Below are 26581 nucleotides of genomic sequence, written 5' to 3'. Positions count from 1 at the left end.
TGACCCATTCATTGTCTCCCAGGGCTCAGCCACTGGTCTGAATCTTGGCCTGAAAGAATATTCATTAGTCTGATCAGCCAAAAAACCAGCCACCAGGCCAGTCTGCAGCCAACCACACCTCATACGCTACACTCCTTCCGGGAGTCACAACACATGCTGGCCGATGACCACGGCAAGGCTCTGACAAGACCTGTTTCTCTTTGTCTTTTTTCTTCCCCTAGTACTTTTTAATCTCCTTCAATCCAGACACCTCTTAACGTCTCCCAGATCTAAAGAGGCTGTCGAGCGGCTGTCCCCTCCACACAACAGGCTAGCGGTGGCTCCGAGGGGCTGATGCGACAGCACGGCATCCTACCTACTGCCTTGCGCGGCAGGATCAGTCCGGACCCTCAAATAACTAATCTTCCAGAAGGAATCCTCCTGAAACTCCATTAACACCAAGGTGTTAAATACAATCATCCCTCTTATTGTCCCCACATGAGCAGCCGAGGAGCCAAGGACCAGTAGGTTGCGGAGTCAGGGCCCTGGTGGCCTGCGGGAACTCGCGTGCCACCGGCCAGGAAAACACTAGACGTGAGATCCAACCTCCCGCCCTTTACCCGGGGCCCTCCCCACCCCAGGAGACCTATCTATCTTTCTGCTTATATATTCCCCTGGCTGTTGATGTAATTAGTATATAATAACTGTGTACATATTAACTCACAGGAAGAACAGCGGACACGCTGGCCGACTTGGCCTGGGGCCATCTCATCCGCGGGGTGAGACAACCCGGTATAAACATCTGTTATTAACCGTATATTTTCCAATAAGGGTTCTGGGCCTCCTGGGTTACTGATGCCCATTGAAAGCAACGCACTTACAGGACTCCTGTTTTTTCTGAGCACGACCGAGAGAACTGCTCCGAAACGTCTGCCCAGAGTCCTCTCCGTCCTGCGGCTTTTGCTGTCAAGAACTTGATTTACTAAAACGTCCACCGCACCCCGCGATCCGCGCCTCTAGGTCTCGCTCTCCTGGGGCGGGCAGGCTCCGTTTGAACTACGTTCCTGCGAACGGCTCTGCTTTCTCGAGTCAAGGGCCCTAAACAAAACTGGCCATGGCTTTTGTGTTTCCGAGCGGGGAGCCGCCACTCCCTGTATTACACCGTAGCCCGAGCAGAGGCCGGGCGATCGATCGCCAGCAATGGTTTAAAAAGTGCTCACCCCCTCAGACCCGCTTGCTGGCGCCGGTTACTTTTCTGGACGTCGGTTTCCAAACCTGAGGAATCGGAAACCGGGTCCTCATGCCACTTGCCGCAGCCAGTAGCACAATCCTGTTCCCCCAACTTTTAGGATTAAGTCACTGTGCATGACAGGAAACGACAGTATGACTCGGACAGCTGAGCAGTCACATCACTCCAACACAATCAACCCAGCTAACTCAATTAAGAACCACCCCCCGTCCTTGGCATGAGCTAAATAAAAAATAATTCCAAATAAGAAAACGATTCCTGATTCCAGATCACATTCGGACAGCTCTACTGTAAGAAAACTGACTTTCTTTTCCAAAGTTTTACCCATGCCCCCAAACTCGGCTGGCATAGTTCTTTCCTCCTTCCTCGGGCTGCCTCTTTTAATTGGCTGCTCCCACGTCTAACTACAATTGCCCTGAAAGTCTGGCAAACACTTTCGCATTTCCATGTTTAATTACATTCAGACTGAGATTTTTGTATACACACAGAGTATAGCCAAATTCGAACTCAATCGACCGCAATGCCTTTGACATCAAGCTCTTATTCATCATTCTCGCCTTATATATAAACAGACATACGCTACTTGTCAAAATGCGCGAGTGATCTTTACATTGTCTAGAACAAAGAGCCCAGCCCGGCTTCTTTTTTCCTCAGTGTCTCAGAAGTTGTCCTTTACTACATGTGCAGGATGCAGGGATTTTGCTGCTGCGTGATTGAAAAACGATACCTGCAGACTGCCTTTTTAGTGACAAATTGCACTTCTGCGGAATATCACACTGCCTGTGGTTTTAAGAACCCACTTAGATTTACTATTACTTCCTTGGGGACTCAGCCTTCTCACAAAGCACCCCAAGGCTCATTTCCAGTGTTTCAGAGTGCGACAAAGATGAGAAAGTTTGCTCATCACGATGGTCTACAAACTCTTGGCTAGTAAAAACGCTCTCTGGAATGGCTAAGGTGCTAAAATCATCGCCCCTGTGAATTCCTGGTGTATAAAACAGGCAGGAAAAGTTGTCTGGAGGTATTTGCGGAGAACTGTGTCTGTTCGGGAGGGAGCTGTGGGGTTGGAGGCTGAGCTACGCCTCTCCCTTTGCTTCCTGGGTGAGAGCAGCGAGACGTGGCACTTAGCTGAAGCGAGCAGAGAGAGATCGGTAAGACTCACCGGCTTCCCCATTTTTCCCAGGACGGGGGATTTTGTTCCTCAGCTGTGATCTGGAAGAGACAAACCTGTAGGTCCTCCAAGCAGGCTGCCTCGGATCAGCTGAACGGCTGGGGCGTTCAGGAAGCTTGCTCTGTCCAGCTCCGAATCACTCCCCTTTCCAGGCTGTGTGCTTACACGCCTCCCAGTCAGCGCAAAAATCTGCCAAACTCAGGTCAGCCTAACAGGTTTCCTTATATAGGTAAACATGAATTGCATTCCTGGTGAAAGAAGTTAACTAGGAATCCCCGTAACCTGGTTAACTCTATACATGCCAGAATGGCTGGGAGTCCGTCAGCCTGCGCAGGGTTTGGTTGCAGCACAAAGGGATTTGTGCCATTTAATTAAAATCATCTTTATCCTGGCGGTCTGTGAAATTGGCCCTTCTAGGAGGACTGTGAGTCAACAGTGAGTATTTTATATCAGGAGCTGTGACCAACCTCATATTATCCAAAGGCACAGTAGGGAGCAAAACCAAAGTAGAGGACGGTTTTGTTTGCCTTCTGTGTTTTTAAAACCAGGATAACTTGTCTTGAAATGATTTTCAAAGAAGTGAATAGAAAGAGGTGATGGGAAGAGAATGTGAATAAGTCTCCATGAAATAAGGCTCAAATGCCTTACGTGGGCACAGTAACTAATAGTTATTCGACCTTCCCAGGCCCTTAGTAGATAATGCAATATGATCATTTGGAGTTTACTCCCTTTACAAGCTAGTAATTGCTACTGTATTTTTTTGATGGGCAAAATGACACATAATGACATCTCTTTATTCCCTGTAATAACCCTCCTGAGCCCACACATTGAAGCGTTATTTGATGGCTTCAGGAAGGAAATCTAACACATGTGAATTTGCATAATTACACGGAAAATTGTTTTCAACAGCTTCCCGGACTTAAGGAGATAAGAAAATCCATCTTTAAAAGAACTCCTGGAAGGCCCAACAATGGGCTCAAAACATAATTTTTAAATGTAAGTATGTAACATATCAATTGTCTAATAATTGGCTCGCCCCACCCCCCATATTTATCTACCACCAAGTAAAGTAATAATCCTTTTCAAGTCTAACCAACTCCACTGCAGTCTTCCTGTGACTCGGAGACCCCCAAGACTTCCCAGTCCCCAGGGGCTGGAGGTGAAGCTTGCCCACTAAATAAAAGCTATCTTCAGCTGGGTCATTTGTCCCTCCCTTTTTGCACCCCCTGGGTGACTGCTCCTTGGGTAGTGTCAATCTTAGTAAAAATAGCTCCGTGCTGGGTTTTAGGCCCCTGCTCAGGAAAGGGGAGAGAATGTTTACATACCTCCTAAGCCAGCACCAGCACAAACCAATCGTCAAGAGTTTCTGCGGGGGCAGGGGTGGGGGGGGTGGGACGCTCCTAGCACTGCCTGATTCCAGTCCATGTTCGCTCAAATAAACTCTTGAAAATTGGGGGGGGGGGGAAGAAGAGGAAGAGCTTCTGCTAAGAGCAGTGAAGGGCAAAAATCACACTGTCAGGACGGGCGACCAATCTTTGGATAGCATTTTACACCAGGCAAAGATTTTTGCATCCAGTTTCTCTTCATATCTCCACAGGAACACTGTGAAGTGTGTGTGTTATTTCCTTTTTATGATAACAAAACTAACTCGCAGAGATACAGTGATTGCTCTAAAGTCTCATGATTGGCTTGTGGCAGATCCCAAATCTCAGATCTTCTAGAATTTAATGCCAGTAGAATTTCCAAAAGTAGAACCAACTTAAAGGCACAGAAGAACATTAAAATGGCAGTTTTCCATGCTCAAATATAATTTTTAATAATCGTCTGCCCGGAGAGTTTAAATGCAATATACGAACTGATTAAAATACTCTTTCTATAGTCATAACTTACCACAAAAATGACTCCAGAAAGATCATAAAATGAGATAGGAAGTATATTTTTATTGAATACGAATTTGGGTTATAAAATATTATGAAGATGTAATTGCAAATATTGCACACATTTTTCTGTTCGCAGTACACACATTTCTATGGCATCAAGTTAAGACTCATCTCGACTCCCCCACTGGCAGGAATATTAGTGTTTTTTACTTTTTGGGTTTTCATTAATCTTAAATAAAACTCTGTGTACCATGCTAGGTAAATGGCTTTCAGTACTAGAGTCCATTTACGATCCTGCACCCTTTATGTTCTCATAATTCCCGCTGAAGCAAGTTCTGTTTATGCAGGAACTTTAGACTTTATTAACATGTTGATGCAAGACAAAGAATGCATTTTTTTTCCTAGGGCAGGCTAAACCTTTAAGTGCCTTAAGCTGGCCTCCAAATTTGTTCTTACAATTCTAAGCAAACAATCATTTAGGTTTTAAACACAAAATATCTTAGGCTATAATTATTGAATTGGAAGGGTCAAAACGAAATTTGGATCTCAAAGTAGCATATTTCAAAGAAGGAATATAACCCTCTACTAAATCCATTTTGGATGCCTCAAGAAATGGTTTGGGAAAGGCTGTGCCACGAAGCAGCCTGGATCCGACCTAACCATAGAAGCCCCCAATGACAGAGCACTTACGGCTGAATAATTACACTGTGCCAAAAAAACAGCATTTATGGGAAACTGAATAAAATACAAGACCTACTTGAAGAGGAGAAAATATCATAGTGGTTGAAGGTAAACATCAGGGGATAGATTTTAGAAATTCCCGATGACATACGACTAATGAGTAGTTGAGCCATAATTCCAAGCTTGGTCCATCAGACTCCAGAACGCTTGTTAGTTCTATGGCGCCCTGGGTGTACCACACCAACCAAGGAAGTGCAAATGCCTTTGAGTCAGAATGTGCTTCCATGCTGGTTCCGTGTCTTGGTCGTGTGACCTTGGGCAAGTCACTTATGTTCTGAAGCCTCATCTCCAAAGTGAAAACAATGGCTACACGTCTCACAGATTTACTGAAAGTACCTAACAGGTGTCCCCCCCCCCAATCATTCCCAATGAATGTATTGATGCTTCTTACGGCCCAGGCATTTTTCTAGGCCCTAGGTAAACAGCCACGAGTAAGTTAGGCATGTCTCCCCCATCATGGAGCTAATGATCTTCAAGGAAAGGCTGTGCACATCTATATTATGGGATATGAAACTCTGACATTTCCCTGGATCTCTGGAATTTAACTGGAGTTCCACATCAATATATAAACATTCATAGACAAATGTCCGAACTAACGCTTTCACTGTAGTTACTGCAGGTTGCTCTCACTGGCCAGAGGCCGGCCTTACCATGATTAGACTTAGGGGGCCTGGGCTGAGCCAAATAAGGTAAATATCAGGGAAAGGTAAAACTCGATGCATCCATCATATCATGAAACATCCTTCGAAAAACTGAGGAGGACTGGCACGTGTTCAATTGCAAAAACACTTTGAAGATGCTTGGGAAGCTGGATGTACAAGGAGTTATTTTCATCATTAATTCTGTATATGAAGAAGTGATGGAAAAGCATAATACTATAGCCCATTATCTATCTACTAATGTATCTTTAGTTCATATCCATTCAAGAAGCATTTAAGGGGTCTTATGGCAAGGGTCTGTGTAGGATACAAATAGGAAAGGGTACACGGAAAAAGAATTGTCCCTAGCTTTAGTGGAGCTTTCTATGTAAACGTTATGGTGCTGTGTTGGGCAGGATGGGCGAGGTCATGCTCTGGTAACAAGGAACCCCCCGATCTCAGTGGCTTGTAAACAACAAAGGTGTTTTTCTCACTCGTGCCACATATTTACACAGATTAGCAGGGAAGGCTCTCCTATTCATAGCCACTTAGGAGCCCAGGCCGATGAAGGGTTCCTTTCAACACATGCTTTCACGGTGGCTGAGATGGGAAATGGGGACTTGGTGAATCATGCAGCACTGCCTTTCGAAACTTCACTTCATAAGGGACACTCAGGGCAGCCCCAGTGGCGCAGCGGTTTAGTGCCGCCTGCAGCCTGGGGTGTGATTCTGGAGACCCGGGATCCAGTCCCACGTCGGGCTCCCTGCATGGAGCCTGCTTCTCCCTCTGCCTGTGTCTCTGCCTCTCTCTCTCTCTCTCTCTGAATAAACAAATCTTAAAAAAAAAAATAAGGGACACTCAAACTTCTGCTCACCTTTCATTGGCCACAGCAAGTCCTCCGGCCCTGCTGAAGTTCAAGGCAACAGTGAGAACTAGAATCCGTGACAAATGAAGACATGACAGATATGGCCAACCATGTGGCTGGAGGCAAGCCTCAGTGAGCTGGGCATAGTCAATACCCTTGATGGCGCAATGACTGGCATCGTAAGTTCGGGAGTTCCTGGCCTGCTCCAGTTTCCATTAGAGTGCTGGCTGAAAGGTGGACTCAGAGATTAATCAGTGGTGCTGGCTGAACCTTGAGGGAAACAGCGACATTTAAAAAGAATGTCCTGAGGCAGGCGCTTCTTAATATTTCTATCAGTTACTCGAGTGATGAAATAAAAGACAAGTTGATTTAATTTGCAGATGGTGCCAAATTGGATAGCTAACACCTCAGAGGATTGTATTATAATTCTAAATGACCTTGAATAAAGGGGGGGGGGATGACGTTAAGAAAAAGGCAGCTTACGTCCAACAGGGACAAACAGAGGACTGGAACGCACGGGCTACACAGTATGTGGTAGGAAAACCAGAGTGAGCAAATACAAGTCCGTACTTTGGTTAGATCCTGACAGCTTAGCACTTTTACTCAGTACTTTTACTTGGTGTGGTGGTATTAACCATGGGAGTGCTGGAAACTAGGAATTCTCAGAGCACTGCCTGACTGGAGATCTTCATTTTAAGAAACAAGAAATCAGAGCAAATTCAGAGGCAAAAGCCAAAATTTCCAAAAGACCGTGTACCCTACTAGGTCAGGAGTCGGCAAGCTTTTTTTTGCCAAGGACCAGCGAGTCAATATTTTCACCTTTGCCACTTGTAAGTCTCCCTCCCTACAACTACTCCACTCTGCTGCTGGGGTCCCACGGGGCCACAGATAATATGTAAATGAATGGGCATGGGTGGGTGCCAATAAAACTTTATTGTTGAAACTGGGCAGCTACCCTTGGGCTATACGGTGTAGACCCATGCTCTCTCTACATTGTAAGAAGCATCCCAGAATGGCAAGGTACTCATAGGTACTTGATTGCAAGTGCCGAGAAGGTAAGAGGGACCCTATTTTGGCTATTTTCCTATTGTTCATGTTCCCTTAACAGTGCTTTCTACACAGGCGCTAGTGAATACATTGGTGACATAAATGAAATGAAATTAGCTAGAAATGTCACTACACCGGCCTCCTTATAAAATATTCAAAAAGAACTAGAATATGTACTTCTTGAAGAGGTCATGGAAATACAATCCAAAATAGCATTTCCCATCTGAATTTGCCAAATGCTTATCAATTACATTGCCTTCTTGCTACAAAAAGATCAAGGATGAAAAAATACAAGAAAACCTTGAAGGATTACAATAACGAAATTAAAGGAGACAAAAATTTGCAGCAAGATATAAGCACACGGCATTTAAAATTTTTTCCTCTCCAAGTTCTTCGTAACCAGCTGAAGTCAATGAAACAAATGTTGTCTTTATTAGACAAAGGCGAAAATGGAGACAAGGAACGTTAAGTCAATTGTCTAATGCCAATAAGCTCTCCCTAACATACTCATCTTGTTCAGACCTCAGGACCTTTGTATATGCTATTCCCGTTGCCTGGAACTCTTCTCCTGGTGTGGAAGGCAGAATGGTGGCCTCCCAAAGATGTCCCCATCTGAATTCCTGGAACTTGTGAACATGTATGTTAAATGGCAAGGGGAGATTGATTATGCAAATGGAATTAAGGTTGCTAGCAGGCTGAATTTAAGATAAGAAGATTATCCTGGGGATCCCTGGGTGGCGCAGCGGTTTGGCGCCTGCCTTTGGCCCAGGGCGCGATCCTGGAGACCCGGGATCGAATCCCACGTCGGGCTCCCGGTGCATGGAGCCTGCTTCTCCCTCTGCCTATGTCTCTGCCTCTCTCTCTCTCTGTGACTATCATAAATAAATAAAAATTTAAAAAAAAAAAAAAAAAAAAAAAAAGAAGATTATCCTGGATTATCCAGGTGGGCCCAATATAATCACAAGGTCCATATAATGTGGAAGAGGGAGGCAGAAGGATGAGCGTCTGAGCAATGCCATGTGAAAGACTGGACTAGCTATTGGTGGCTTTGCAAATGGAGGAAGGAGACCACGATCCAAGGAATGTGGGCAGCCTCTGGAAGCTGGGAACAGATTCTCCCCTAGAGCCTCTAGAAGGAATGTGACCCCGTAGACACCTTGACGTTAGCCCAGTGAGACCTATGTTACACTTTTGACCTCAAGAACTGTAAGATAATAAATTTGGGCTGTTTTAAGCTGCTAAGCTTATAATTTGCCACAGCAGCAACAGGAAACCAATATACCTGGTATCTTCACTGCTAGCTCCTACACTCTCAGAATGTATGCAAACGTCTTCTTCTCCAGTAGGGGGCCACCTACGATAACCAGGGCTGACAGTTCCCACCCATCCCACCTCCCGTGGTTCTCTATCAATTTACTGGTTTTATTTCCTTCACAGCTCTGGTCACTATCCAACTACTACCATAGTTCATTCATTGGAAAGCAAAAAAAAAAAAAAAAAAAGAAAGAAAAGCAGAAAAGGCCCAACTTGACCAAAAAAATAGGCCACAGTGACACACTTGAAAAAAGAAACGGCGGTGGTCATTTTATATGTCTCGGAGCAGGAATGTTGGAGAAAGAACCAGGTTTGGATTAAGTAAAGAACATTTATGTTGGATGAAAAGACCTTCTTGACGGTAGTTGGAGTAATTGCACGATGCAACAGGCTGCCAAGAAGGGCCGTGGAGGCCCAGATTGTGGCAACACTCACGAGAGAGATTAGATAAGTTGAGTCAAGAGAATAAGTGGGGCTCAGCCTAGAGCATTTATTTGATGACCTGCTTGTTCTTCCTCTAACTTTAAAATGTGTGTAGCACAAAGCAATGAATCACCGGGCAACATCTGCATGTAATTGCATTTCTGTTCCAATAATAAATGTTTCAACTGCTATGCTATTTACGAAAGCTGTTATCATAAAGAGCCAAGTGGGGGAAATTTGAAACACAAATGCTTATCTTCAGAAACCTTGCCTTTGCAAGTCGGTGTCCTAGGACCGAGACAGCAACTTTGCTGTAGTATCTGAACTGTCCTGAGGAGTTTGTTTTTGTAATCCTATTTGAAATTGGTTTTGAGGGGTTTGATTCCCTGTAAAAGCCCTGTCACCCATGGTTTTCGTACTGTTTTTTTGAACCCGAGAAGGAGCAAAGGCTAGAAATTGTCCAGATTTTCCTCTCAGACCTACTGTCTGATTTTTGGACCCATTGTCAACGAGGGAGAAAAGGGGTCTTGCACCTTTGTTTTAGTCAAGAATGCTTATTCTCAAAACAGAAGACTAGAGTTACAGATTTTCCCCCACCCACCCTACTCCCACAAACTACCCCCACCCTGGGGATCTGGGGCCTTTACATTGCTCACAAAATCCCAGGACATTTAAAAATTATTAACAACCCATGGAGAATAGAGTAGGAAATCAAAGAAACTCTTAGTCCCTCTGGCCAGTCTTGCCCTCCCACTTCCCCACAGCGGCAGACAATTTTTCTGTATGCCTTCATGCAAGAGAAGCTGACCTCCCCACAAAACCACTGGTGACACCAGCAAAGGCTAGCAGTCATTTCGGCCATTTATTTTTATTTATTTTATATTATTTTATTTTTATTTTTTGTTATCTTATTTTTTAAAAGATTTTATTTATTTATTCATGAGAGACATAGATAGAGGGAGAAGCAGGACCCCGGGATCACGCCCTAAACCAAAGGCAAATGCTTAACCACTGAGCCACCCAGGTGCCCCCATTTGGGCCTTTTAAATTTAGCTTTGGGGGGATGCATGTTCTGCAAAAGAAAGCGGGTTGAATTTTTATATAATTCATTTAACTTTGCATTTTGTAATTGTGTCCAAAGGCAGCTTAAAATTCACTGCCTTGGATAATGAATGAAAACTCTGTCAAGGGGCTCTTGTCTTTGGCTCAGGTCATGATCTCAGGGTCCTGGGATCCAGCCCCACGTCGGACCCCATGCTCCATGGGGAGTCTGGTTGGGATTCTCTCCCTCTGCTTCTCTCTCTGCTCTCTCCCTCTCTCTCAAAATAAAGTAAGTTTTTTTAAGAAGAAAAAGAAAACTCCATCAAGCTACAGAAAAAAATAAAACCTCAGCTCTTAAGAGGCTGCCTCTTTACATTTGGCTAGGCAGGTGTTTCAAGACCATGTCACTGAGAGTTTCCCTTTTAATGAGATGGCAAATAACCACGCGGGAGGGCAAATCCTCAAAGAGCAATGAAAACAAGCAATTTTACAGCAATAATTCTAAACCACCTCCCCATTTCCCAAGGTCTGTATTTCTTCACTCCTAGATGCTTAGTTCTCACTTCATTAGCACTGTTTAAAACACCACAGTCGAATATCAAAACTAAATGAAAATCTAGAACAGTGTTTTATGAAGATGAAAGTACATCACGGTTTTCCAAAGTAATGTTTAATTAACTCTTTAAAGCACAGATCAATAACAGTGCTTGGACTTCCAAATGATTAGCATCTAGGCTGCTTAGGATTTTTCTTCTTCCCCACCCTGGGCCTGTAACCCAGACTATAGATGAGGATGAGGGCAGGCATAGTCTAGTCATTCATTTATTTACCAAGTAATATCTGGTAAATATTACATGTTAGACACACATTCATGTGTTAGGGTAGATAACAGGAACTTAATTAAAGGTTGGAAGAATTTCAAAAGTTATGTTTTAGGGAAAAATATAAACATCCCTGTTATGATGTCATAAGAAGGACATTTCACTTCCCCTCTGTAGTGTTTTTCCCCAAACCGGTAGAAGGGGCTCAAAGTGCAATACCCATTTGCCAGCATGGTTGGATGCGGGCCCTCTTCTGAGCTACAGACTTCTGGTCATTCCCTCACAGGGTGGAAGAGGCCAGGGAGCTCTCTGGGGTCTCTTTTATAAGTGCACTAATCCCAACGATGAGGGCTCTGCCCTCCAGACCTAATCACCTCCCAAAGACCTCACTTGCTAATATCATCACAATGGGAGTTAAGATTTCAACATATGAAGTTTGGAGGGGGACACAAACATTCAGATCGTAGCAGCTAAACTAAGTGACATTCTACAAAATTCCATTACTGTACTCCTCAAAACTGCAAAAATCTTGAAAAGGAAAGGAAAGATGAAGAAACTCACAGCCCAGGGGAGCCTCAAGAGACATGGTGAGTAAATGCACTAAGTGCTTTGGATGGGATCCTAGAACAGAAAGAAGACATCTGTGAAAAAAACTAGAGAAATCCAAATAAAGTCTGGAGTTTAGTTAATAGCAAGGTACAATGATGGTTTCTTAGTTTTGACAGAAGTACCATGGTAATGTAAGACATTAGCATTAGGGAAAACCAGGTGAAGCGTATGTAGGATGTGTCCGTACTTTCTTTGAAACTTTTTTTGCTGATTCAAAAGTAAAAGAGTAAACAAATTTAAAAAAATTTAAAAATGCTTTAAAAATGCCTTTAAAATCTCACCAAACAAGAACAACATATTAGTTTTATACTGTAGCCAGAGAAGGAAAAACACAATGAAGAAAAGATCGATCCAAGAAGGACAGAGACAGAGGCAGGAACATGCAAAGAGCAACAGACAGATATGGAAGTAAGGCTCCAGGGTGGCTCAGTGGTTTAGTGCCTGCCTTCGGCCCAGGGCATGATCCTGGAGTCGCGGGATTGAGTGCCACATCGGGCTCCCTGCATGGAGCCTGCTTCTCCCTCTGCCTGTGTCTCTGCCTCTCTCTGTGTATCTCTCATGAATAAATAAATAAAATCTTAAAAAAAGACTCCATATCCTTCCGGTGGAGTCCCGGAGGGTGTGCAAGCTCCATTGCCTTGTTATGTGGCTCCCTGCTATTCTCTTAAGCTACAGGGATCAGAAAAAAACGATCAGTCTTTAGGAGAACTGAGAGACTTGACATAGATTGGAAACATATTGGAGTACTGAGAAACTTCTCTGCCTTTTTCTATTTTCAAATGTTAGGTATTTTTTTCTCCGTGTGATTCTGAAGGCAGATGTGTCAATAAATTGCTTTGGTTTAGCAAGTTTTTCAGGAACCTTGGACAGACTGATCAGCAAGTTTTTGACACTGAAGGCTATCATGTGTTACAGAGTTTTTCTTTGAGAATCCCATACTGTCTAGTGTCCCAATGCCACAAGGATACATTTAGGATTGACCTTGCCTTCATTCTAATGGGTACTTCTATTTAGAAATTAATCTAACTTTTCATCTACCTTGGAATAGATATAATGGGAAGCCAAAAAAGTTCTAAAAAAAATCCCTAAGGTTAGGTTAGGTTTTCACAATTGCACATATGAAGACTTTGGGGGTTCTCTTCTTAAAAGGAGTCCCAGTATTTCACAGAGGTTTCCCTGATCATTTAACCTCACAGTTAATCTGCAATTAATGCATGCTAAGAATTTCTGCAGACCAGTATGCATTCACACTTTCCATGGTGTTTTTCCAAAAAGGACTTGAAACACTATTAACTGTAAGTCAGGATAGTCTTGACAAGGTTAAGTGTGAGATATTAACAGTCAGTCAGAAGTATTTGATTAGTGTGTGCCCTAAATTAGTCCAAACATGTATTTCATGGATGGGATACTCACACCCAAGGCTCCAAATCTTTTATTGATATGGATCAGAGAATCCACATGCCATATTAGATGCAAGAAATCTCCATCTAGAAACTGATGGAGTTTTGGTAATGGTTGGCATGTTGGAAGTGGGAGAGTAAGGACACAGATCTGCAAAGACATCTCAGGGGACTGCATATTTCATCTTGAATTAGTTTCAAATCATAAATGTGAAGTTCTTGTGAGCTTGGATTTAATCTTTAATGCAGCAAATTACATAAACTCTTTAACAAGAGCCAAAGTTCTAAAGTGCCCTCTTATATTTGTTTTCTTTTTCCACTGAAACAGCATACCAAATCTGATTCCGATTAAACCTGCTGAATTTGTTATCAGTGCTAGGAACTATGTATGCTGTACAAAAAAATAACTTCACCTAGAAACATATGTATAGGTGGTTTTACTCCTAAGAAATATTGATTAGAAAGACAACAAATCCAGGGCACCTGGGTGGCTCAGTGGTTGGGCGTCAGCCTTTGGCTCAGGGCATGATCCCAGGGTCCTGGGATCGAGTCCCACATCGGGCTCCCCACAGGGAGCCTGTTCTCCCTCTGCCTATGTCTCTGCCTCTCTCTGTGTGCCACTCCTGAATAAATAAATAAAATCTTAAAAAAAGAAAGACAACAAATCCTGGGAGAGGCCAAACTTAATTTTTCCCAAAAAAAAGAACTAAGTTTGTACATAGCCTGGAAATAGGACTGGGATTTTGAGGTGTGAAAACACATAATGACTTTACAGTAAGTTATGCTGTCAATGAAGGATGCCCTGGTCATTGTCTGCTAAACACAGTGCTTGACACTTAGCATATAACTGGTTTTATTCCTATGTATCTATGTATCTACCTATGTATCTGGCTATGTTTGTATCTATCTCAAAGCTTCTCAAGCTCAGCACTACTGACATTTTGGACCAGAGAGTTCTTGTGTGTGTGTGTGGGGGGGGTACTCTCCTTGCATTGTGAGATGCTGAGCACCATCCCTAGCTTCCACTGGGTAGATACCAGTAGATAGCAGTAGCACTCCCTCTCCCAGCTATGACAACCAAATATGTATCCAGATATTGCCAAATGGTCTCTGGTGTGTGTGTGTGTGTGTGTGTCCCAGAATTTCCCCCAGGTAAGAACCATGATTACCTCTGACTCCACCTCTAATGTCTAATGTCTAAACATCTACACATCTATAGAAGAAATAAATGAATGAACAGGTTTTATTGTAAAATCTCCAATGGCATGATCTGTTGAGAAAGTGTGCAAGAGTAGTGGGATTTATTGCTTATGATAATATGCATCGTATGTATCTATTATAATCATAAGCTATCATACTATGTAGTAAGTGCAAGAGCATTTGTTGGGATCCCCTATGCTTCCCTCCTCTTTGCCTTCTACCTGTTAGTTTCACATACCAAGTAGCTACAAACTGTTTCTGTGCACACTGCTTTCACATACTGCTTAGAATACATGGCTCAATTATTTTTGCTGAATCAAATTAGTAAACTTACAGCGAATCATAATAATCTAAAAACAAAGCTCATTTGCTATATAAAAAGTAGGCCTTTTGAGGGGAAAATGGGATTTTTTAAAATTTACTTTTTATTGGTGTTCAATTTGCCAACATATAGAATAGTGCTCATCCCATCAAGGGCCCCCCTCAGTGCCCATCACCCAGTCACCCCACCCCCCGCCCACCTCCCTTTCCACCACCCCTTGTTTATTTCCCAGAGTTAGGAGTCTCTCATGTTCTGTCTCCCTTACTGATATTTCCCACTCATTTTTCTCCTTTTCCCTTTATTCCCTTTCATTATTTTTTATATTCCCCAAATGAATGAGACCATATAATGTTTGTCCTTCTCTGATTGATTTATTTCATTCAGCATAAGACGCTCCAGTTCCATCCACGTCAAAGCAAATGGTGGGTATTTGTCGTTTCTAATGGCTGAGGAATATTCCATTGTATCCATAGACCACAGCTTCTTTATCCATTCATCTTTCGATGGACACCGAGGCTCCTTCCACAGTCTAGCTATTGTGGACATTGCTGCTATAAACGTCGGGGTGCAGGTGTCCCGGTGCTTCACTGCATCTGTATCTTTGGGGTAAATCCCCAGCAGTGCAATTGCTGGGTCGTAGGGCAGATCTACTTTTAACTCTTTGAGGAACCTCCACACAGTTTTCCAGAGTGGCTGCACCAGTTCACATTCCCACCAACAGTGCAGGAGGGTTCCCCTTTCTCTACATCCTCTCCAACACTTGTTTCCTGCCTTGTTAATTTTCCCCATTCTCACTGGTGTGAGGTGGGATCTCATGGTGGTTTTGATTTGTATTTCCCTGATGGCAAGTGATGCGGAGCATTTCCTCATGTGCTTGTTGGCCATGTCTATGTCTTCCTCTGTGACATTTCTGTTCATGTCTTTTCCCCATTTCATGATTGGATTGTTTGTTTCTTTGCTGTTGAGTTTAGTAAGTCCTTTATAGATCTTGGAAACTAGCCCTTTATCTGATACGTCATTTGCACATATCTTCTCCCATTCTGTAGGTTGTCTTTGAGTTTTGTTGACTGTATCCTTTGCTGTGCAGAAGCTTCTTATCTTGATGAATTCCCAATAGTTCATTTTTGCTTTTGTTTCTCTTGCCTTCGTGGATGTATCTTGCAAGAAGTTACTGTGGCCAAGTTCAAAAAGGGTGTTGCCTGTGTTCTTCTCTAGGATTTTCATGGAATCTTGCCTCGCATTTAGATCTTTCATTCATTTTGAGTTTATCTTTGTGTATGGTGTAAGAAAGTGGTCCAGTTTCATTCTTCTGCATGTGGATGTCTAATTTTCCCAGCACCATTTATTGAAGAGACTGTCTTTTTTCCAGTGGATAGTCTTTCCTCCTTTGTCAAATATTAGTTGACCATAAAGTTGAGGGTCCACTTCTGGATTCTCTATTCTGTTCCATTAATCTATGTGTCTGTTTTTGTGCCAGTATCGCACTGTCTTGATGACCACAGCTTTGTAGTACAACCTCAAATCTGGCATTGTGATGCAAAATGGGATTTTTTAATTTAAAAAGTTTTTCTTTAAATATCAAGAGACCAGGGGCACCTGGGTGGCTCAGTGGTTGAGCCTCTGCCTTTGGCTCAGGGAGTGATCCCGGGGTCTCAGATCGAGTCTCACATCGGGCTCGCCACAAGGAGCCTGCTTCTCCCTCTGCCTGTGTCTCTGACTTTCTCTCTCTTTGTCTCTCATGAATAAATAAAATCTTTAAAAATAAATAAATATCAAGAGACCAGCCCCAGCTAATTCTGACCATTGAATTTTTTTTAAAAAGGACCAAAGAGATTTGACTTTTGAAAGCAAAGAGAGTTATGTCCTACTTTCCATCTGGGAGATAAGGAAAAAGCAGCTTTGTGGGGTGCACTGTCCCATTTAACCCAGTGGCTTACACACAGGTGGTACTCAATCATTACCATCTACAATAAATCAGGGTAGATATTTAAGAATATTTAACTGGTATCACTTCATATTAAACTTTAATCATAAACAAGACCATAATTAGAACAACTTGGGCCACTTTCTTTGAATCCAAATCCCCAAGTCTGCTTTCTCATTATGTGTCAGACTCCTCTGGACCGCAGCTGAGTAGAACACAGACATTCAACTAGGAAGTAGACAGATGACCTTCTGTGTGCCATTAAAACTCTTTGAGGCTCTTTGATTCCATCATCTGTAAAAAAGGAGGGATGCTAATTTCTATCTCTTAGGTTTTCTCTGAGGATGAAATGAGATCAATGGAGCAAGTGCCCTAACATAAATGTTTAATCATTTGCTTGATGCTCCTGGAGACTAGCTTCCATGGTCAACAGTTATGAATGCAGTAGCAAAATTAATTGCCCCCTGAGCTTGAAGCAAGAATGTATATATGAAAACCTGCGGAAAAGAGTAAAACATGATACAAGTATAGGTAAAGCAGTGGCACAATATGCCCTATGCTCCTTAAACTCACCCTATCTCTCTTTAAATAGAGGCACAATGCACTTGAAAATTATCTGATTCCCTTTTAACACTGATCATTGTCATTGTCTAAGGACCCCCAGGCCATCTAATCCCAGATGGTGGACAGAGTCAAGACTAGCTTCAGCCTCAAGTCAGGACTGAAGTGTTTGTCCAGAGCTGCCCTGGCTCACCTGGCTTACTGACCCTTGTCTAACTCCCAGACATGGTGGACTTTACTATTCTATCCCGGGCTGGGTGACCTCCATTAACTCGAGTCCTCATTTACTCCCTCCTCCTTCATTTATTCGCTCATTCTTCTCTGATTAACTATATTCAAATTATAGTAAAACAATAGCACGGAGTGTGAATCAGATACACACACATATTAAACACAGATGTTATGGGACATAAGAAGAATCCAACTAAGATGTTTCTGGAATTTAATGAAAAAAAGATTACAAGGAAGAGGCTTATGCAAGTCTTTGTTGAAGGGCATCTAATCTGGTCTTTGAGGTATGGGAAGAATTTGGACATAAGGAGAGAGTGGCTATACAGATATTCATTTTACAAAAATTTGTTAAGCTGAACATATATGCTTAACTTCAAACATTTTGGCAGACACTTTAATCACCGTGTTTCTAAAGTTTGGACTCCATTCTCTGCTCTTCTGACCATTCCAAAATATGGTGTCTGAAATCTATATTTTAATTAGGCTAACAAAATTATTTTGTCAAACCACTGCTAACAATAATTGGGGTGTACTGATGAAATGGAAAACTAGGTTTGGGATTCATCCATCTAAGTCATCTAAAATCCTGAAACCGAGATAATTTTCCCAAAGAAATGGAATCTATAGCCCTCTTTGCCTTCTTTGACTCAATATTTCCTCTTGTAACATATGGATAATATTATTTGTCTCCCTGAGGTGTGTGGCTATTATGAGAGTTACTAGGGCAATTTGTTCAAGTACTTTAATGAGCCCAGGGTATTTGAGATCAGTTCAGAAGATCTTTATTCGATGGGCAGGCTGACCAAGGGTTCAGAGACTAGTTCATCCATCACACTATAAAGGATAGAGTTCTTAGCAAACTCTACCCAATGGGTGGAGGGTGAACTACTCACCCACAGTCCCTTGGGGGAAATTGACAACTAGATTGGTGAGTGGCTTGGAAGACCAGGGATGGCTGTGGGAAGGACAAAGAAGGAACAGTAGAGTGAGATATAGAAGAGAGAAAGCCCAGGTACCAAATGCAAAAATGGTTCACTCACTGGTGACCTTGGAGGGCAAGAGATTAGGTATCAGAGGATCTAGGGGTTAAGCTTAAATATGGGGATTTGTATATTCTAGTTATGTTTCAAAATCAACTTATAATAAGTGACACAGACAAAACAGGACTGTTAAAATAAGAATAAAAGAATAAGAATAAAATAATGAACCAAAGGCTGCAGTTGGATTAGAAAGCAAGTCAGCAGGATTATTACAACTGAACACATTATTAGCTCCAAAAGCCCAATAGCTAAAGCAGAAGAGGAAACAAGACAAATTATATAGTTCACATGATACAAAGAAGGATATAAACATCTTACCAGCATCAAGACACAGATATTTTATTCATTGGATCTTGTGGTAGGCAAAATAATGGTCTCCCAAACATGTTCATGTCCTAAACCCCAGATCTGTGAATGTCACCTTAGATATCAAAAGGGACCTTGCAGACATTATCAAATTAAGAGCCTTGAAATGGAGAGATTCTCCTAAATTATCCTGTGGGCCCAATGTAATCACCAAGATCCTTATATGAAAAAGAAATGAGTAGGAAGGGCATAGTCAGATGGAGGTATGATAATGGAAGCAGAGGTCTCAGCAATGCCATTGCTAGAAGGGAGTGGTGAGTCAAAGAATGCAGGTGGCCTCTAAAAGCTGAAAAAGGCAAGGAAAGATATTCCCTTAGAACCTTCAGAAAGTACCACCCTTGCTGAAATCTTGATTTTAGCCTAGTGAGATCTATTTTTGGAGTTCTGACCTCCAAAACTATAAGATAATAAATTTATGTTTTTTTCAAGCCACTTAATTTGTGGTAATTTGTTACAGCCACAATAGAAAATAAGTGCAGATTTTAAAATAATGGACCAAGGGGAAAATCACTGAAATGTAGCTTTTAAGTCACTTCTGTTGGGAGTAAAAATAATATTGCTGAGTTACTTAACTTTAACTTTCTGGTGAGGCTGACTAGTTATAAAAATGAATATTATAGAATCTGGAGTGATTTCTAAACCAGGTACTTCAGAATCCATTTGAAGTGATGGTGAACAACTAGGATTCCACAGTCCTCCCCCAATCGTGCTAAACAGATTCTGTGGCTAAGACCTGGGACCCTACATTTTTAACAAGCGTCTATATTACTTGTCATTGCTGTAAACAAATTTCCAGCTCCAAACAACACCCATTTTATTATTCCACAGCTTCTGTGGGTAGAAAATTGGGGCATGGCTAGATGGCACCTCTGTTTTAGGGTCTTATATAAGGCTGTAGTCAATTTGCCAGCTGGAGATGGGACCTCATCTGAAGGTCCAACCAGGCAAGGATCCACTTCTAAGCTCATGCAGGTTGTTAACAAAATTCTGTTAATTAAGGGCTATTTGACAGTCCTAGATTCCTTGCTGGCTGTTGGTTGGAGGACACCCTCAGTGTACCTTTTCAGATAGGCCTCTCCAACATGGCAGCTTGCCTTATCAGAGTCAGCAAGAAAGAGAGCCTGCCAGCAAGACAGGGGTTACAACTGTAGTAGTGTAATCATGGAAGTGACCTTTCGCCATATTGTTTTGGGTAAAAGGAAGTCCCAGGTCCCACCCACATTCAAGGGAGAGGATTATACAATGGGGAGAATGCCAGAAAAATGGTCAGTGGGGTGCCTTAGAATCTGTCCACCACGGCATCCCAGATGATTCTTTCGTACACACCAAGCTGGGCAGCACTAACCTAGGAGAACAAATGATTTCAGCCGAAATGGTTGATTCCTTTTGACAGGAAGTGGATGTGAAAATTTCAAGGCCGCGGGCTCTGGTGATGTCTCAGCTGTGTCCTCTCCATAACAAATGCTATGGGTTAGCATGGTGTCTGGACCTTAAAAACAGGCCTTGTCATTACTCCCAGGCCTCTCCGCTGCCAGCTCGGTTGCTCATTATCCCTGAGCTGACCTCAACACGTCAGGGTAGCAGCCCAAGTTGGAGGGAGACGGGTGAAGGGACAAAGCAAGATAAACTGACATGGTGAGAACGGGTCTCTGAAATTTATGAGTTTTGATTATTTTTACTTTCTTGTCAAAAAATGTAAATTTTGTCCTGTCACAATATAAAGAGAAACCATTTCATAATTTACACAGCGGATTTCAAATACTATCCTATTTCAAGCTCCATCACATTTCCGTCAGATATTGAAACGGTATCCTGGCAGAGACATTGGCATGTGCTTGCCAAGCCCTCCTGGGCACACAACTAAGCAACATTTCCCAGCCCCTCGCAGTTAGGTGAGGCCAGGGAATAGAGGTGGCCTGTGGCAAGGGGCGAGGGGCCTGGCCCTTAAAGCCTTCTGCATGGTTCTCGAAATTCTCCCTACAGTCACCTCTTGGCCAGGTGTTGAGAACAGAGCTAAGGTCCCTGAGGCTCTAGCAATGAGACAGCTGCCAGACTGCCAGAAGAACCCGGGTCCCTGGGCAGCTACTCCTTTCCCACTGTCATTGGTCAACTCCACTGGAGTCAAATGTGAGTGAGAAATAAACAGTTGTGGCAAGTCACTGTTTATTACAACTGACATGAATTGCCTGACTAGGACAGCTGTATTATTTTCTTTGTGGGACATATGTCACATGCTGGTGCTGGGCATAAAAGGCCATGTAATAGGTCATGGTGGAGACATAATCCCTTTGTATTCTTCCCTTCTAAGCTATCCATAAGCATGGATCCTTCTAGACACCAGTTCTCTCTCTTTGGAAACTGAGGTCTTTTCTTAGTGAGTCTGTATAAACTCCCCATTCTACCTCAAACACTGATTTTCATGGGGCTGATTGCCTGGAGCTGCCATGCTTCCACCCCTGTGACTTGAAATCATCACACTGCTAAAAGCCCCTGCTGCCAACCTGCGTCCCCATTCTCGGCGGTGGGGGGGCCTTGTAGGGTATTTGACAGCATCCCTGGTCTCTACCCACTAGGGGCCAATAGACTCCCCTCCGGCTGTGACAACCAAAAATGTCTCCATTCATGGCCACATGCCTGTGGGAGGCTCGGTTGCCCTGCTTGAGAATCACTGGTGTAGAAGAATGAGAAGCACTTTTGTGAGGCCTCTAGCAGGGAGATGTAAACTTTTATCTGGGTGGGACTCAGGACACTGACCTTCCTCTCTGTCTTAGTTGGCTCCGGGCCTCTTCTTTACAAGGTGTTCTGAAATAAACCGATGGCCTAGTCCAATCTATCCACCCGGGTGATTTTTCGTATTCATGTTTGATTTTTAAAATTGAGATGTAATTGACATATGACATTATATAAGTTTAAGGTGTACATTGTGTTGATCTGATACTTTTATATATTACAATATGATTACCACTGTGGCTTTAGCTGACACCTCTATCAGGTCACATAGTTATCATTTCTTTCTTGTGGTGAGAACTAAGATTTAGTCTTTTAGCAGCTTTGAAGTTTCTAATATAGTATTGCTGACTATAATCAGCAGTTAGATTTCCAAGACTTATTATGTACTACTTGCAAGTTTGTACTCTTAAACAACATCTCCCCACTCCCCCATCCCAGCCTCTGGAAAGCACCACTCTACTCTCTTTTCATGAGTTCAGCTTTTTTAGATTCCACATGAGTGAGATCATTACAATATTTGTCTTTCTCTGTCTGGCTTAGCTCACTTAGCACAATGCCCTCGGGTCTGTTCATGTTGTTGAAAAAGGCAGGATTTCCTCTTTTCGTGGCTGAATAGTATTCCATTGTATATGTACTCCACATCTTTATTCATTGAGCCGTTGACAGACATGTAGGTTGCTTCCTTATTTTGGCTATGGTGAATAATGCTGCAATTTAAACATAGGGGTGCAGATAGCTCTTCAATATCCTGTTTTTATTACTTTTGGATGTACACCCAGACGTGAAATAGCTGGATCATAAGATAGATCTATTTTTAATTTTTTGAGGAATCTACATATGATTTCCTGTAGTGGCTGCTCCAATTTATATTCTTATCCATCCAGTTTAAACGCTGGCCATATGGAAAGGACTTTTTTTCCCCCCATCAGAATAAGTCAAATTTAAAGTTTAATCCTCACCTAACTCTCTTGGGGATTTGGCAGAGGTACTTCAAAAAGAATGTGCTATTGTATAGGCCGTGGTTTAAAATTATAGGCTACTTTTATTATTTTTAAAAATATTTTATTTATTTACTTGAGAGAGAGAGTGCGAGTGAGCATGAGCTGGGGAGTGGGGTAGAGGGAGAAGAAGACTTCCCAATGAGCAGAGAGCCTGATGGACCTGGAGCTTGAGCCCAGGACTCTGAGATCATGACCTGAGCCACCCAGGCACCCCTAAAATTATAGGCTATTTCAAAATCTTTAGATTGGAACAGACATTAAATGTGATGCATTTCATTATCTTGACATCAAAGCTATTAAAAAAAAAACCCAAAACCGATGAATATGTTTACATGTTTCTTCTTTTTAAACAGAATCTTCCAAGTAAACAATCTCTTTTGCCTACATTTAAATGAGATTTTAAGAATGTTTCATGAAGATCTCCATACGATTTGGAGCGACATTTACATTTTGTTTTCAGTGCTGTAGAAATCAATTGTTTTTTTCCTCAGGGAAATGTAAGCATCCCCAGACACCTTATTACTTAGGGAAAACAGTGACAAGTGCTAACGGTTAGTAGTATTTCAGCCCAGAGGTAAACTGAAGAACCTCTCATCCTCAGAAGCAAACAGAGGTAATTTCTGAATTAGCTACCAAAAATACATTTTCACTGATGCTCCCCGTGAGTGAAAACAAGCCCACAAAGTAAAAGCATTATGCGTAAGTGGGCAGGTATGATTTAAACAGAGCAATACAAACCATTATGCCTCTACACAAAATGAAAAGTTCTCCAAGTCACTCTCAAGTGTCTCCTTACTGAGACTCAAGTTTCTTTAAATTTCTGTGTCCAGATTTGCAAATGTTATTGTCAACAAAGTCCTCTCAAAACCAGAACATAACGTTCTAGGCTTATTCTCTCTTGGTAATTCTCTAATAAATGGATTTGGAACCAAGACATGTTATTTCAAGCTACAAGGTCCTCAACACAGCATGAGAAATCTGGGTTGTCTTCCATCTGCCTCTTAGATCTTCTCTCTTAATAATGATACAGTAATCCAATTTTAGCTTGCATTTTACTCAGCGCTCTATCAGGCAGTATGGAATTCAGTTTGCTTACTTGCTTCCCAAATGCTCAGGCTGAAAAACTGCTATTGTCAAAGCAAATAGTGTGATTTGAAGGCTTATGAGGAATTACAAGGACAAGAACGAAAATGAAGTCCTACTTTGTCAATGTCATCTCTCAGTTTTATTATTATTATTAAAAGATTTATTTATTTGAGAGAGAGAGAGAGCATGAGCAGAAGGAAGAGGCAGAAGGAGAGGGAGAAGCAGACTCCCTGCTAAGCAGGGAATTTGATGCAGGACTCGATCCCATGACCCCGGGATCACGACCTGAGCTGAAGGCAGATGCTTTACTGAATGAGCCACCCAGGTGCCCCTCTCGGTTTTTATTATTAAAAGGGCAGCAGAACATGACTTTGTTTTCAATACAAAGCAGAACTTAGAAAAATCTTTTGTGAAATCAGAACTTTCTCAGGTGCTCCACGGATGACTTTCAAGGCTACAGGAATAACAGAGGATACTGCCCAGAAGATGAACTGATCAACAGTTAATGCAAATGCTTCCTTCTTGTCTCCCTGACTTGCCCCTCTTGAGCCTCACAGCTGAAACCACACGTAGAGCCAGCGTATAGGTAGTCCTCTCCACACCAAATTCTTAGCTTATTTTGTTGGCCCAGATCATCTCCCTCAAGATATTTTAACCAGAAGACATATTTTGCTCTAAATCAAGTGGCCCAGATCGCAGCCTAAAATCGGTGATATGCACAGAGTGGGCACATCTGCCTACCAGCTGCCAAGAAAAGTAAATACATAGAGCACATTTTATATCAGAAAGGCGAGTAGCTTCGATCTCTTAGAAGACAAAAGGCAGTAGAGAGAAAAGTTGCTGAACTTGAGCAGGAAATTTCCCCCTTCTTACCATGCCCTAGACATCCTCACCCCCTTCCCAAGTTTTTGAAAGTCATCCTACAGTTCTGAACTCCAAGCTCAGACTTCTCATGTTCTTGTTGTAGCTTCTGACCTTTCAGCTGACCCACTGATAACCCAGCATAAGAGAGATTAACTAACCATATGCTGAAAGGTTCGACCATCCCTGAGGGGGTATTGAACTACATGGAGAACTCTACGTCCTGGCAAGGGAAACAGTCTAACCCAATTTTCTTACCACTACATGCATTTCATTGGCCTGGGAAAAATGGATCTTCTTACTTGTTTTACCAAACCCCATCAAAACATGACTAGGTGTCGCCCAAACAACTAATCAGACCCTGGATTTTATTGTGGCTCGAGGGGAAAGCAGAAAGATCACTGACGTTTTCTTGGCTCTGAAGCTACATTAGGGGACCTCACAACCCAAACATTCCTCAAGGGATACCAAATGTCACTATACTTGATGTGGAAAGGGGCATTAACTCAAGAACCCAGATATTCTCATTCTTGTTTTGGAAAACTGATTGACATATATGAGGGCAGTCATCCACATAGACTTTGTGCTATGCTTGTTCTTAGTACCTTCTTTGAGTTTAGTCTGAAATACTTGGCTAATTCTCAAAGTCTCCCTTTTAATGCCAGAAATTTTGTATTCAAGAATTCTATGCGTTATCATCAGCAGAAAGCTACTGCTCAATCTAAAGGCATTGACTGCTGGGTAATCTCCTTTCCTTAGCTGGAGTTCTCTGTCTTCCGACAGATATCTAACACCAGGATGGCAAAGAGCCATAGTCTCTTTCTCCAAGCCTCTTGGTCAAGGTACTAAAATTTCCAGTCATCTCTCCTAACCATAAGTGCCACTATCAGTTTCAATTACTTCCCTGCTTTTCATCCCCACTGCCCCTACTTTGGTTCAGGCCACCATCTTGTCTTCCTTGTGTTATCAAAACAAACTATTTTGTTTTGTTTTGGTAAAAGTTACTGAGATATAATTTATATATCACAAATTCACTCCTTTTATGTGTACATTTCAGTGATTTTTGTTAAGTTCACAGAGTTGTACCACCATTCCTATAATTCAGTTTTAGTACATTTCCATCACCCCAAAGAGATCCCTCTGTACTATTTACAGTTAATCCTTGTTCACACCTCTAGCCCTTGACAACCACTAATCTTTCTGTCTTTATAGATTTACTTTTTCTCGATATCTCATATAAATGGAACCATATGATGTATAACCCTTTGTGATCGACTCCTTTCACTCAGCACAATGTGTTAGAGGCTCATCCATGCAGTAGTAGCACGAATCAGCACTTCGTTCCTTTTAATGCCTGCATAACAGTCCATTGTATGGATAGACCATTTTATTTATGAATTTACCCACTGATGGACATTTATTGTTTATCACTTTACCCACTAATGGGCATTAGAGCTGTTTTCACTTTTGAGTTCTTACGAATGATGTTGTTATGGACATTCATACACAAATCCATAAGGGGAGCTAAGTTTCATTTTTAGATTTGCAATTAGTGGGTTATATAGAAAATTGTTGCACAGCAGTCTCTTAACTGTTCTACTTATCTCACATCTTGGCCCACTTTAATACCTTCACCCTCCTGCAGTTAGAATCTTAGAGTGTGCAAATCTAGAAATTGTTTTGCCCAGTGAAAACACTCCACAGAAGCTTCTCATTGTTTTTAGATTAAAACCAAAACCTTGCCATATTGTTTATGGAGCCCTGCATGCTGGGTTCTCACTTTGACAGCCTCTAATCCTATTTCTCCACTTCACCTGGGCCCTTCCTCTCCTCTATATCACCCAGACTAAATTTTAGCTTTCTGAACAGACTGTGATCTCTTGAGTCCTTAGCTTAGGTTTTCCCATCTACCTAGAACTCTCCTTAGTTGTAGGGTAATGGTTAAGAGGGGAGCTCTGGAGTTAGATACTTGAATTCACCAATTAAAGGAGTGTGGCACTGGGCAAGTCATGATGCTGTGCATCAAATTTCCCATGTTTAAATTGGGAAATAATGGATTCTGAGTCATTGGGTCCTTGGAA

General features: G+C 42.2%; 1 protein-coding gene and 1 long non-coding RNA gene across 3 annotated transcripts in view; one reads left to right on the top strand and one right to left on the bottom strand.

Annotated features, from left to right (window-relative positions):
* The window catches only part of MID1 (midline 1), a 352594-nt gene extending 350021 nt beyond the window's left edge, over nt 1-2573 (bottom strand). Inside the window, exon 1 of one of the 2 annotated variants that reach the window (XM_072817549.1) lies at nt 2391-2573. The gene's annotated coding sequence lies outside the window, so the exon portion shown is untranslated. The remainder of the gene's footprint in view (nt 1-2390) is intronic. The other variant, XM_072817545.1, reaches the window with a different exon arrangement.
* Nucleotides 2197-8205, top strand: LOC140628302 (uncharacterized). Its single transcript, XR_012026605.1, has 3 exons — nt 2197-2379; nt 3309-3395; nt 6549-8205. It is a non-coding gene; the product is annotated as an uncharacterized lncRNA (long non-coding RNA).
* The last annotated feature ends 18376 nt before the right edge of the window (nt 8206-26581 follow it).

The sequence above is a fragment of the Canis lupus genome, chromosome X, assembly GCF_048164855.1.
Source record: "Canis lupus baileyi chromosome X, mCanLup2.hap1, whole genome shotgun sequence".
In the NCBI taxonomy this organism is placed as follows: domain Eukaryota; kingdom Metazoa; phylum Chordata; class Mammalia; order Carnivora; family Canidae; genus Canis; species Canis lupus.
The sequence above is the reverse complement of the archived record's forward strand: the minus strand, read 5'-3'. Positions and strand labels throughout refer to the sequence as shown.